Raw genomic sequence first — 12,969 nt, forward strand, 5'->3', positions numbered from 1 at the left:
GGAGCGCGGCCGGCGGAAGCCCGAGCGGCGGCGGCGGAAGTGCGCCCGCCAGGGCCGGGGGCCGGGGGCCGGGGCGGCGCGGGCCGGGCGGCGGGCGGCGGTGCGAGCGGAGGAGCACGGCTTCAGGTGACGCGGGCGGGAGGCCGGGCGGGCGGGCAGCGCCGGCCGGGCGCGGGGTTCGCGGGGCGCCGCGCGGGCCGAGTAAGGCAGTGCGTTGGCCGGAGCCGGGGCTCCTGCGGCTGCGAGCCCACCCCGAACCACCTTTCTGTGCTCCGGGGCGTTCCCAGCGCACGTTGGCGTTGACGACGCCCAGTACGTCGCGGAAATACATTTCCGTCCTTACATAGGACCAAAATAACTGCTGTCATTTACGGATCTTGTTGATGTTTTGCTTTGTTTTCTTTGTTTGTTTGAGGTAGGGTTTCACTCCAGCCCCGGTTGACAGGCTGACCGGGAATTAACCAGGTAGTCTCAGGGTGGCCTCGAACTCGTGGAGATCTTTCTACCTCCGCCTCCCGCGTGCTGGGATTAAAGGCGTGCCCACCACGCCCGGCTGTGTGTCGTTTGCCTTGGGTCCTCTTCATGGTCACCTTGCCCATCTGTAAGAACGCTGAGGTGGTCACACGAGTGGGTGCCGGCTTTTGGGCGCTGACTGCGGCTGATGCTGGGATAGATAGGTGTGGGGGTCATGAATGCAGAAGGACGCTTGAGGAGCCTTTCATCCCTGCCGGGTGTTGTACGTGCTAGGGCAGAGTCTGCACTATACTACTTTGTTTCCCTTTTTGTTTATTTATGAGAGAAAGAGACACGGTGATGCGCCTCCCTAGTGCTGGGATTAAAGGCCACCACTCTGTGTTCCCTTTGTTATTTGAGACTGGGTTTTATGCATTCCCGCTGGTGTGGAACTCCGGATCTTTCAGCCTTCATTTCCCAAGTGTTGGGAGTACAGGCATGTCATGCCCTGTAAAATTAACATTTATTTGGTTTTTCGAGGTAAGGTCACACCGTAGCCCAGGCTGTCCTGGAATGCACTATGTCGTCTCAGGATGGCCTTGAACTCGCGGTGATCTTCCTATACCTCTGCCTCCTGAATGCTGGGATTAAAGGCGTGCACTGCTTTATTATTATTGTTATTATTCAGCTGAGACGGTGAAAGAAATGACTTATGGTACACATGTTACACTTGGCCACAAAAGAGAACAGAACTTGCTCAAAACGCCGGAGGTCCAAGGGCAAAGAATCAGCAAGGACTGTCTTGGTTGTAAGCAAGGCAGGTTTCTGCACTGTGGTCTTGGCAATAACATGGTGGTGGAAGTTCCAGATGCGTGGAGACAAATTCGTTGCTGGAGCACAGTCCAGTAGCACAAGCGTCCCTAACGTCCAACAGTCCTCATTTCTGCTCCTGCAGCTTTCATGGGTGCACGAGCTGAGCGCTTGGGCCTCTGCCTCATCCTTCCTTTGCAATTCAGTCTGTGATGCCCTGCTTGCTTTTTTTTTTTTTTTGAGGTAGGGTCTCACTCTAGCTCAGGCTAACCTGGAATTCACTCTGTAGTCTCAGGGTGGCCTTGAACTCACGGCAATCCTCCTACCTCTGCCTCCTGAGTGCTGAGATTAAAGGCCTACGCCACCACACCCGACTTCCCAACTGCTTTTTTTAACTTAAAAAAAATTATTTATGGGCTGGAGGGATGCCTTACTGTTTAAGGCGCTTGCCTGCAAAGGCAAAGGACCCAGGTTCGATTCCCCAGGGCCCACATAAGCCAGATGTACAAGATGGTGCATGCATCTGGAGTTTGTCTGCAGTGGCTAAAGGCCCTGGCGTGCTCATTCTTTCTCTGTCTTTCTCCCTGCCCATTTCTGTATCTCTCTTTCAAATAATAAATAAAAATAAAATATTTTTTTTTTAATTTGTATTTATTTTGTGGGGAGGGGAGGGAAAGAATGGGTGCACCAGAGCCTCTAGCCACTGTTAACAAACTTAAAATGTGTGGGCCACCTTGTGTGTTTGGCTTACATGGGTACTGGGGAATTGAATGTAGGTCCTTAGGTTTCACAGGCAAGTGCCTTAACCACTAAGCCATCTCGGCAGCCTTTTTTTTTATTTTGAAGATGTGATTTTATGTAGCCTGGGCTGGCTGAGGACCTGCTTTGTAGCTGAAGATTGCCTGGAACTCTTCATACTTAAGACTTCCTCCTCCTGGGGTTACAAGAGGGATCCAACATGTCTGTTCCAGTCCTGTTTTTTATTAACAATTTTCATGATTGTAAACAATATCCATGGTAATGCCCTCCCTCCCCCACTTTTCCCTTTGAGACTCCATTCTCCAGCATCTCCCCTCCCCCTCTCAATCAGTCTCTTTTATTTTGTTGTCATATCTTTCCTTCCTATTATGATGGTCTTGTGTAGGTAGTGTCAGGCACTGTGAGGTCATCCAGCCCTGTTTTTAGCTATATGATTTAGTATGATGATGCACTGTTTTGTTTTTTTTCAGTGTTGAGGATTGAACTTAGAGTCTTGTACATGTACTCTATCATTGAGTTACATCACCAGCCCTTATTTTTTCAAGACAAGACATGGTTTCACTATGTGTAGTTCAGGTTGGCCTTGAACTGCCTTTCTGCTTCCCAAATTCTGCAATTATAGGCATACAAAACAGATGCATCATTACTAAGCTTATACTCCAGATCTTTTCTTTTTTTTTTTTTTTATATTTATTTATTTCTTAAGGTAGGGTCTCACTCTAGCCAAGGCTGACCTGTAATTCATTATGTAGTCTCAGGGTGGTCTCAAACTCACAGTGATCCTCCTAATACTGTCTCCCGAGTACTGGGATTAAAGGCATGCAACCACCATGCCCGGCTCCCTTAATATATTTCTTTTAAAGTTTATTCATCTATTTATTTGCAAGCAGAGAAAGATAGAGAATGGGTACACCAGGTCTTCCAGCCACTGCAAACAAACTCCAGATGCTTTGTGCGCCTGGCTCTATGTGGGTACTGGGGAGTCAAACCCAGGTTGTTTTTGCAGGCAGACACCTTAACTGCTGAGACATTTCTCCAGCCCCCGCCCCACCTTTTTTTTAAAAAATGGCTGTGCCAGGGCCTCTAGCCACAGCAAACGAACTCCAGACACATGTGCCAACTTATGCATCTGGCTTTATATGGGTCCTGAGGAGTTTAACCAGGGTCCTTTGGCTTTGCGGGTAAGTGCCTTAACCAGTAAGCCATCTATCCAGGTCCCCCGCCTTTTAAAGTTTTTGTTTGTTTGAGGTAGGGTCTCACTCTAGCCCAGGCTGACCTGGAATTCACTACGTAGTCTCAGATTGGCCTTGAACTCTTGGCGATCCCCCTGCCTCTGCCTCCCAAGTGATGGGACTAAAGGCATGTGCCACCATGCCCAGCTTTTTTAAGCTTTTTGAGGTAGAATCGCACTCTAACCCAGGCTTACCTGGAATTTACTATGTAGTCTCAAGGTGGCCTCAAACCCATGGCCATTCTCCTACCTCTGCCTCTCAAGTGCTAGGATTAAAGGCGTGTGCCACTACGCCCAGCTCCACCCCATCTTTTTACTTTTTTTTCTTCCAAATTTTTATTAACAACTTCCATAATTATAAAAAATACCCCATGGTAATACCCTCTCTCACCCAATTTCCTCCATTCTCCATCATATTCCCTCCCATCTCAATCAGTCTCTTTTAATTTTGATGTCATGATCTTTTCCTCCTCTTATGGTCTTATGCAGGTAGTGTCAGGCACTGTGAGGTCATGGATATCCAGGCCATTTTGTGTCTGGAGGGAGCATGTTGTATGGAGTCCTACCCTTCTTTTGGCTCTTACATTCTTTCTGCCACCTCTTCCGCATTAGACCTTGAGCCTTGGAAGGTGTGATAGAGATATTGCAGTACTGAGCACTGTGGTCATTTCTTTCCATCACCATGATACCTTCTGAGTCGTCCCAAGGTCACTGCCATCTGAAAAGAGAAGATTCTTTACCAAAAGTGAGAGTAGCATTAATATAAGGGTATGAACATTAACAGAATTTACTTTTTAAAAAAAAAATTTTTTTAAATTTTTATCTATTTGAGAGCGGCAGAGAGAGAGAGAGAGAGAGAGACAGATAGAGAGAGAGAGAATGGGCATGCCAGGGCCTCCAGCCACTGCAAACAAACTCCAGACTCGTGCGCCCCCTTGTGCATCTGGCTAACGTGGGACCTGGGGAACCAAGCCTCGAACCGGGGTCCTTAGGCTTCGCAGGCAAGCACTTAACCGCTAGGCCATCTCTCCAGCCCCAGAATTTACTTTTAATTTTGAGACAAGGTCTCACTAAGTTATCTAGGTAGCTCTTGAACTTTCTGTTTTCTTTCTTTTTAAAAAATGTTTATTTAAAAAATATATACATATATATTTTAAATATTATTTATTTATGTATTTATTTATTTGAGAGAGAGAAAGAATGGGTGTGCCCAGCCACTGCAGACAAACTCCAGATGCATGTGCCCCTTTGTGCATCTGGCTTACATGGGTCCTGGAGAATCAAACCATGATCCTTTGGCTTTGTAGGCAAATGCCTTAACTACTAAGCCATCTCTCCAGTCCTAACATACATACATACATACATACCTACATATACCTACATATATATATATATATATATTTTTTTTTATTGACAACTGCTGTACATACAGACAACAAACCATGGTATTTCCCTTCCCTCTCTCAATTTCCCTTCATAATTCTGCTCTCTGTTATATCCCCTCCCTTTCTCCATTAGTCTCTCTTTGAATGTGATCTTTTTCTCCTATTATGAGGGTCTTGTGTGGGTATTGCTAGGCACTGTGAGGTCTTGGATATCAAGGCCAATTTCTGTCTAGACAGTTGTGTCTAAGGAGTGGTATCCTTCCTTTGGCTCTTATATTGTTTTTTTTTGTTTGTTTGTTTGTTTGTTTTTTTTTTCGAGGTAGGGTCTCACTTTGGTTCAGGCTGACCTGGAATTCAGTATGTAGTCTCAGGTTGGCCTTGACCTCTCGGTGATCCTCCTACCTCTGCCTCCCAAGTGCTGGGATTAAAGGCGTGTGCCACTACACCCAGCTATGGCTTTTACATTCTTTCTGCCACCTCTTTCACAATGGATCCTGAGCCTTGGAAGTTGTGATAGAGATATTTCAGTGCTGAGCACTCCTCTGTCACTTCTTCTTAGCATCATGGTGCCTTCTGAGTCATCCCAAGGTCACTGCCATTTGAAAAGAGGTTATGTAACAAAAGTGAGAGTAGCATTAATATATGGGTATTAATATTAAGAGACCTGCTTACTGGGCAGTTTGGTGAGCATAGTATATACATTTAGCCAGACAGCAGCAGACGTTACACCCCTAGGGCTCATGACTACCCCTATTGTAGGTTTTCAGTATCAGGGATGTATTCCCTCCCATGGAGCGAGCTTCCAGTCAATTTAGAGGGCAGTTGGTTTCCCCTATAACAGATGTGCCACTATTGCACCTGCTGGCTCATTTGGCCTGTCTGGCCAAATATAAGACTTGCAGTGTCCACTGTTGAGTATCTTCACTGGTGATTTCTCTCTGTCCTGCATGAACTGTATGTAGCCTGGCTTTTCCCAGCTTTCTGTCAGCTGGTCTACGTGGAGGAGGTTTTCAGCTCAGTTCCAGCAAGAATTTTTATTTATTTGAGAGAGAGAGACAGAAAGAGGCAGGTTGAGGGGGAGTACTAGGGCCTCCAGCCACTGCAAATGAACTCTAGACGCATGTACCACCTTGTGTATTTGGCTTACATAGGTCCTGGGGAATTGAACCTGGGTCCTTTGACTTTGCAGGGAAGCACCTCCAGCCTCCCCCCCCTTTTTTTTTTTTTTTTTGGAGATAAGAGTTTCTATCCCAGGTTAACCTAGAACTCACTCTGTAGTCTCAGGCTGGCCTTGAACTCACAGTGATTCTCTTATCTTTCCCTCTGTGCTTAGATTAAAGGTGTGTGTGGCACCATGCCTGGCTCTTTTTTTTTTTAATTTTTATTTTTTTGGTTGTTGTTGTTTGTTTTTGTTTTTAAAGTTAGTATGTCACTCTAGCCCAGGCTGACCTGGAAGTCACTATATAGTCTCAGGATGGCTTTGAACTCATGGCAATCCTCCTACCTTTGCCTCCCAAGTGCTGGGTTTAAAGGTGTGGGCCACCATGCCAGCTTTAAATAAAATTTTAATGTAATTTAAATTTTTCTTAATTATTTATTTGCAAGCAGAGAGAGACCGAGAAAGAGAGAACAGGCATGCTAGCACCTCTTGCCACTGCACTAACTCCAGACACATGCACCAGTTTGTGCATCTGGCTTGCATGGGTACTGGGGAATTGATCCTGGCTGTCAGGCTTTGCTTGCAAGTGCCTTTAACTGCTGAGCCATATCTTCAGCCCATCCTTTAACTTTTGAATCTGTTGCTTCTGCTTCCCAAATAGCTATATACCCAGACCTTTTACAATCTGGTTTTAAGTGATTTTCAGCCAAGGGTGAATTTTTTCATGGGAGGATGTTTGGCAATGTTTGGAGATACTTTTGTTTATCAAAACTTAGGGGGCTGGAGAGATGGCTTAGCGGTTAAGCGCTTGCCTGTGAAGCCTAAGGACCCCGGTTCGAGGCTCGGTTCCCCAGGTCCCACGTTAGCCAGATGCACAAGGGGGCGCACGCGTCTGGAGTTTGTTTGCAGAGGCTGGAAGCCCTGGCGCGCCCATTCTCTCTCCCTCTATCTGTCTTTCTCTCTGTGTCTGTCGCTCTCAAATAAATAAATAAAAATTAAAAAAAAAAAAAACTTAGGGACTGGGGCTGGGGCTGGAGAGATGGCTTTGCGATTAAGGTGCTTGTCTGTGAAGCCTAAAGACTCATGTTCAACTCTCTAGGTCCCATATAAGCCAGATACCAGTGATGCAAGCGGGCAGGTCGCATATGCACACAAGAGGTTGCACGTGTCTGGAATTCAGTTGTAGTGGCTGGAGGCCCTGGTCTGCCAGTCCTTTCTCTTTCTCACTCTTGATTTTGTTTGTTTGTTTTTTGAGGTAGGTCTCACTCTAGCACAGGTTGACCTGGAATTTACTGTGTAGTCTCAGGGTGGCCTTGAACTCATGGTGATCCTCCTACCTCTGCCTCCTAAGTGCTGCTGGGATTAAAGGTATGTGCCCCCACACTCAGCTCACTTTCTTACTCTTGCATTTAAAAACAAAACAAATAAACAAAAAACTTAGGGACTGGGCTGGAGAGATGGCTCAACAGTTAAAGCACTTGCCTACAAAGCCTAAGGACCCAGATGCAATTCCCCAGTACTGACGTAAAGCCAGATGCCTGTGTCTGGAGTAGCAGGAGGCCCTGGCATGCCCATTCTCTCTGTCTGTCTCTCTTCTATCTTTCTCTGCCTGCAAATAAATAAATAAATAAATTTACAAAAAGAACCAGATGTGTGTGTGTGTGTGTGTGTGTGTGTGTGTGTGTGTGTCCATCCAAGTGTGGTGATGCATGTCTTTAATCCCAGCATTTGGGAGGCAAAGATAGGATCGCTGTGAGTTTAAGGCCACCCTGAGACTATATAGTGAATTCCAGGTCAGCCTGAGCTAGAGTGAGAAAAACAGGGAGAAGATGTGCTAGGGCTCCTAATGGGCAACAGCTAGGAATCTTGCTAAACATCTTAACTAGAATAACCTTCCTCCACATGGAATTATTCCACCCCAAAGGTCAGTAGTGCTTATTGGGAAACACTATAGTAATTCTAGCTTTTGCTATACAGGAATTTCTTTCTTTGTTTCTCTTTCTTTCTGTCTGGAATTTCTTTGTTTGTTTCTCTTCCCTCCCTCCCTCCCTCTCTCCCTCCCTCCTTTCTTTCCTTTCTATTTTGAGGTAAGGTCTCGCTGTCTAGACCAGGCTAACCTGGAATTCACCACATAGTTTCAGGGTGGCTTTGAACTCATGACTCCTACCTCTGCCTCCAGAGTGCTGGGATTCTAGGTGTGTGCCATCAAGCCTGGCTAGGAATTTTTTTATAGTGTGCCTTGTCTCCTGTACTATTCCAGATGTTCAGAACGCTTAGGTACCACACAACACTAGGCAGCAGAACACAGGGTTGTAATCCTGCTCTCAGGCAGGAGGATTGCTAAAAGTTCAAGGCCAGCCTGGTCTATTTAGCAATTTTCAGGCCAGTCCAAAAAAAAGGGGTGGGGGGCTGGAGAGATAACTTAGTGGGTAAGGTGCTTGTCTGCAAAGCCTAAGGACTCATGATCCTAGGTCCCACGGAAGCCAGACTCATACAATGATGCAAGCACAAGGTTGCACATTCGCACAAGGTGGTGCACGTGTCTGGAGTTTGATTATGGTGGCTGGAGGCCTGCCAATTCTCCTTCTGTCTCTCATAAACAAGCAAATAAACAAAAAGGCCAGTATGACCAAACCAACCCAAAAAACAAAAAAAAAAAAAAAAACACAAAAAACCCAACAACAACAAAAGGCCAGTATGTTGGGCTTGCCTAAAAAAACAAACAAACAACCATCACTTGGGATGGCCTTGAACTCAAGATGATCCTCCTACCTCTGCCTCCCAAGTGGTGGGATTAAAGGCATCAGCCACCACACCCAACACATTTTATTTGTTTATCGTTTTTTTTAAAATTTTTATTAACATTTTCCATGATTACAAAATATATCCCATGGTAATTCCCTCCCTCCCCACCCCCACACTTTCCCATTTGAAATTCCATTCTCCATCATATTACCTCCCCATTACAATCATTGTAATTACATATATACAATATCAACCTATTAAGTATCCTCCTCCCTTCCTTTCTCCACCCTTTATGTCTCCTTTACAACTTACTGGCCTCTGCTACTAAGTATTTTCATTCTCACGCAGAAGCCCAGTCATCTGTAACTAGGATCCACATATGAGAGAGAACATGTGGCGCTTGGCTTTCTGGTCCTGGGTTACCTGACTTAGTATAATACTTTCCAGGTCCATCCATTTTTCTGCAAATTTCATAACTTCATTTTTCTTTACCGCTGAGTAGAACTCCATTGTATAAATGTGCCACATCTTCATTATCCACTCATCTGTTGAGGGACATCTAGGCTGGTTCCATTTCCCAGCTATTATAAATTGAGCAGCAATAAACATGGTTGAGCACGTACTTCTAAGGAAATGAGATGAGTCCTTTGGATATATCCCTAGGAGTGCTATAGCTGGGTCATATGGTAGATCAATCTTTAGCTGTTTTAGGAACCTCCACACTGTTTTCCACAATGGCTGGACCAGATTGCATTCCCATCAGCAGTGTAGAAGGGTTCCTCTTTTTCCACATCCCCGCCAACATTTATGGTCTTTTGTTTTCATGATGGTGGCCAATCTGACAGGAGTGAGATGGAATCTCAATGTAGTTTTAATCTGCATTTCCCTGATGACTAGTGACGTAGAACATTTTTTTAGATGCTTATATGCCATTCGTATTTCTTCCTTTGAGAATGCTCTATTTAGCTCCATAGCCCATTTTTTGATTGGCTTGTTTGATTCCTTATTATTTAACTTTTTGAGTTCTTTGTATATCCTAGATATTAATCCTCTATCAGATATATAGCTGGCGAAGATTTTTTCCCATTCTGTAGGTTGCCTCTTTGCTTTTTTCACTGTGTCCTTTGCAGTGCAAAATCTTTGTAATTTCATGAGGTCCCAGTGATTAATCTGTGGTTTTATTGCCTGAGCAATTGGGGTTATATTCAGAAAGTCTTTGCCAAGACCAATATGTTGAAGGGTTTCCCCTACTTTTTCCTCTAGCAGTTTCAGAGTTTCAGGTCTGATGTTAAGGTCTTTAATCCATTTGGACTTAATTCTTGTGCATGGCGAGAGAGAAGAATCTATTTTCATCCTTCTGTAGATATATATCCAGTTTTCAAAAGACCATTTGCTGAAGAGGCTGTCTCTTCTCCAATGAGTATTTTTGGCATTTTTATCGATTATCAGGTGGCTGTAGCTACTTGGGCTTACATCTGGGTCCTCTATTCTGTTCCACTGATCTACATGTCTGTTTTTGTGCCAGTACCATGCTGTTTTTGTTACTATGGCTCTGTAGTATAGGTTAAAATCAGGTATGGTGATACCACCAGCCTCTTTTTTGTTGCTCAGTATTATTTTAGATATTCGAGGTTTTTTGTGATTCCAAATGAGTTTTTGGATTGTTTTTTCTATTTCCATGAAGAAAGCCTTTGGAATTTTGATAGGGATTGCATTAAATATGTAGATTGCTTTTGATAAGATTGCCATTTTCACAATATTGATTCTTCCAATCCAGGAACAAGGGATGTTTCTCCACTTTCTAGTGTCTTCTGCAATTTCTTGCATGAGTGGTTTAAAGTTCTCATTGTAGAGATTTTTTACTTCCTTGGTTAGGTTTATTCCAAGGTACTTTATTTTTTTTGATGCAATTGTGAACGGGAGTGATTCTCTGATATCATCCTCTGTGTGTTTGTTGTTAGCATATATGAAGGCTACTGATTTCTGTGTATTTATTTTGTATCCTGCTACATTGCTGTAGGCTTTGATCAGCTTTAACAGTTTGCTAGTGGAGTCTTTGGGGTCGTTTATGTATAGAATCATGTCATCTGCAAATAATGATAACTTGATCTCTTCCTTTCCAATTTGTACCCCTTTTATGTGTGTCTCTTGCCTTATTGCTATGGCTAAGACTTCCAAAACTATATTAAATAAAAGTGGGGACAGTGGACACCCTTGTCTTGTTCCTGATTTTAGTGGAAAAGCTTCCAGTTTTTCCCCATTTAGTAATATGTTGGCTGTAGGCTTGTCATAAATAGCCTTTATTATATTGAGATATGTTCCTTCTATTCCCTGTCTCTGTAGGACTTTCATCATGAAGGGATGTTGGATTTTGTCAAATGCTTTCTCTGCGTCTAATGAGATGATCATGTGATTTTTGTCCTTCAACCCATTTATGCAGTGTATTACATTTATAGATTTCCGTATGTTGAACCATCCCGGCATCTCTGGGATAAAGCCTACTTGGTCAGGGTGAATGATCTTTTTGATATACTCTTGTATTCTGTTTGCCAATATTTTGTTGAGAATTTTTGCATCTATGTTCATGAGGGAGATTGGTCTGTAATTTTCTTTTTTTGTTCTATCTTTGCCTGGTTTTGGTATCAGGGTGATGCTGGCCTCATAGAAGGAGTTTGGTAGAATTCCTTCTTTTTCTATATCCTGGAAAAGCTTAAGAAGCAATGGTGTTAGCTCTTCCTTAAAAGTCTGGTAAAATTCAGCAGTGAATCCATCCGGGCCTGGGCTTTTTTAGTTGGGAGATTATTGATAACTGTTCGGATCTCCATGTTTGTTATAGGTCTATTTAAGTGATTAATCTCATTTTGATTTAATTTAGGTAGGTCATATAGATCAAGGAAATCATCTATTTCTTTCAGATTTTCATACTTTGTGGAGTATATGCTTTTATAGTATGTCCCTATGATTTTTTGAATTTCTCTGGAATCTGTTGTGATGTTACCTTTTTCATCTCTGATTTTATTAATTTGTGTCTCTTCTCTCTTTCTTTTGGTCAGATTTGCTAAGGGTTTATCAATCTTGTTTATCCTTTCAAAGAACCAACTCTTTGTTTCATTAATTCTTTGGATTGTTCTTTTTGTTTCTATTTCATTAATTTCTGCCCTAATGTTTATTATTTCTTCCCGTCTACTGATTTTTGGTTTGCCTTGTTCTTCTTTTTCCAAGGCTTTAAGGCGAAGCATTAGGTCGTTTACTTGCGACCTTTCTAATTTCTTAATATAGGCACTTAAGGCTATAAATTTACCTCTTAGAACTGCCTTCATTATGTCCCAGAGATTTTGGTATGTTGTGTTCTCATTATCATTTGACTCTATAAATTTTTTGATTTCCTTTTTGATTTCTTCATTGACCCATTCATCATTTAGTAGTGTATTGTTTAGTTTCCATGATTTTCTGTATGCTCTATAGCCTTTCTTGTTACTGATTTGTAGTTTAATTCCATTGTGGTCAGATAGAATGCAAGGAATTATTTCAATTTTCCTGAATTTGTTAAGATTTGCTTTGTGTCCTAATATGGTCTATTTTAGAGAATGTTCCATGAGCTGCTGAAAAGAATGTATATTCTGCAGCCTTTGGATGAAATGTCCTGTATATATCTGTTAGGTCCATTCCTTCTATGACCTCATTTAGTCCAGTTGCTTCTCTGTTTATTTTTTCCCAGGATGACCTGTCAATTGATGAGAGTGGGGTGTTAAAGTCACCCACCACCACTGTGTTTGGTGTTATCTGTGACCTTAGTTCTAATAGTGTTTGTTTGATGAATTTGGGAGCCCCCCATGTTAGGTGCATATATGTTTAGGATTGTAATGTCCTCGTGTTGGAGTGTGCCCTTAATCAATATAAAGTGACCTTCCTTATCTTTCTTGACTAACGTTGGACTAAAGTCTACCTTGTCTGATATTAGGATAGCAACCCCTGCTTGTTTTCTAGGCCCATTTGCTTGAAACACCATCTTCCAACCTTTCACCCTAAGATAATGTCTATCCTTTGTAGAAAGGTGAGTTTCTTGGAGACAACAAATTGTAGGATCCTGCTTTTAAACCCAGTCTGCAAACCTATGTCTTTTTGTTGGGGCATTGAGGCCATTGATATTAAGAGATATTATTGAAAGGTGTGTATTTATGTTTGCCTTTTTTTGTGTGTGTGTGGTTCCGGTTCTACCTGTGCTCTCTTCAGTTAACTAGTATTTGAGTATTGCTTGTTTTTTCTAGGTTCCTTATATGTATGCTTTTCCTTTTTTTTTAGCATGGAGGATTCTATCAAGTAATTTCTGTAGAGCTGGTTTTGTCTTCAAATACTCCTTTAATCTGCTTTTGCCCTGGAATGTCCTTATTTCTCCGTCTATTTGAATGGATAACTTTGCAGGATAA

General features: G+C 42.9%; 1 protein-coding gene across 1 annotated transcript in view; it reads left to right on the forward strand.

Annotated features, from left to right (window-relative positions):
* The first annotated feature begins 70 nt into the window (after positions 1-70).
* Positions 71-12,969, forward strand: part of Rpap1 (RNA polymerase II associated protein 1) — a 54,706-nt gene continuing 41,807 nt past the window's right edge. The window contains exon 1 of the mRNA XM_045156545.1: positions 71-126. The gene's annotated coding sequence lies outside the window, so the exon portion shown is untranslated. The remainder of the gene's footprint in view (positions 127-12,969) is intronic.

This window comes from Jaculus jaculus, chromosome 8 (assembly GCF_020740685.1).
Source record: "Jaculus jaculus isolate mJacJac1 chromosome 8, mJacJac1.mat.Y.cur, whole genome shotgun sequence".
Classification (NCBI taxonomy): Eukaryota; Metazoa; Chordata; class Mammalia; order Rodentia; family Dipodidae; genus Jaculus; species Jaculus jaculus.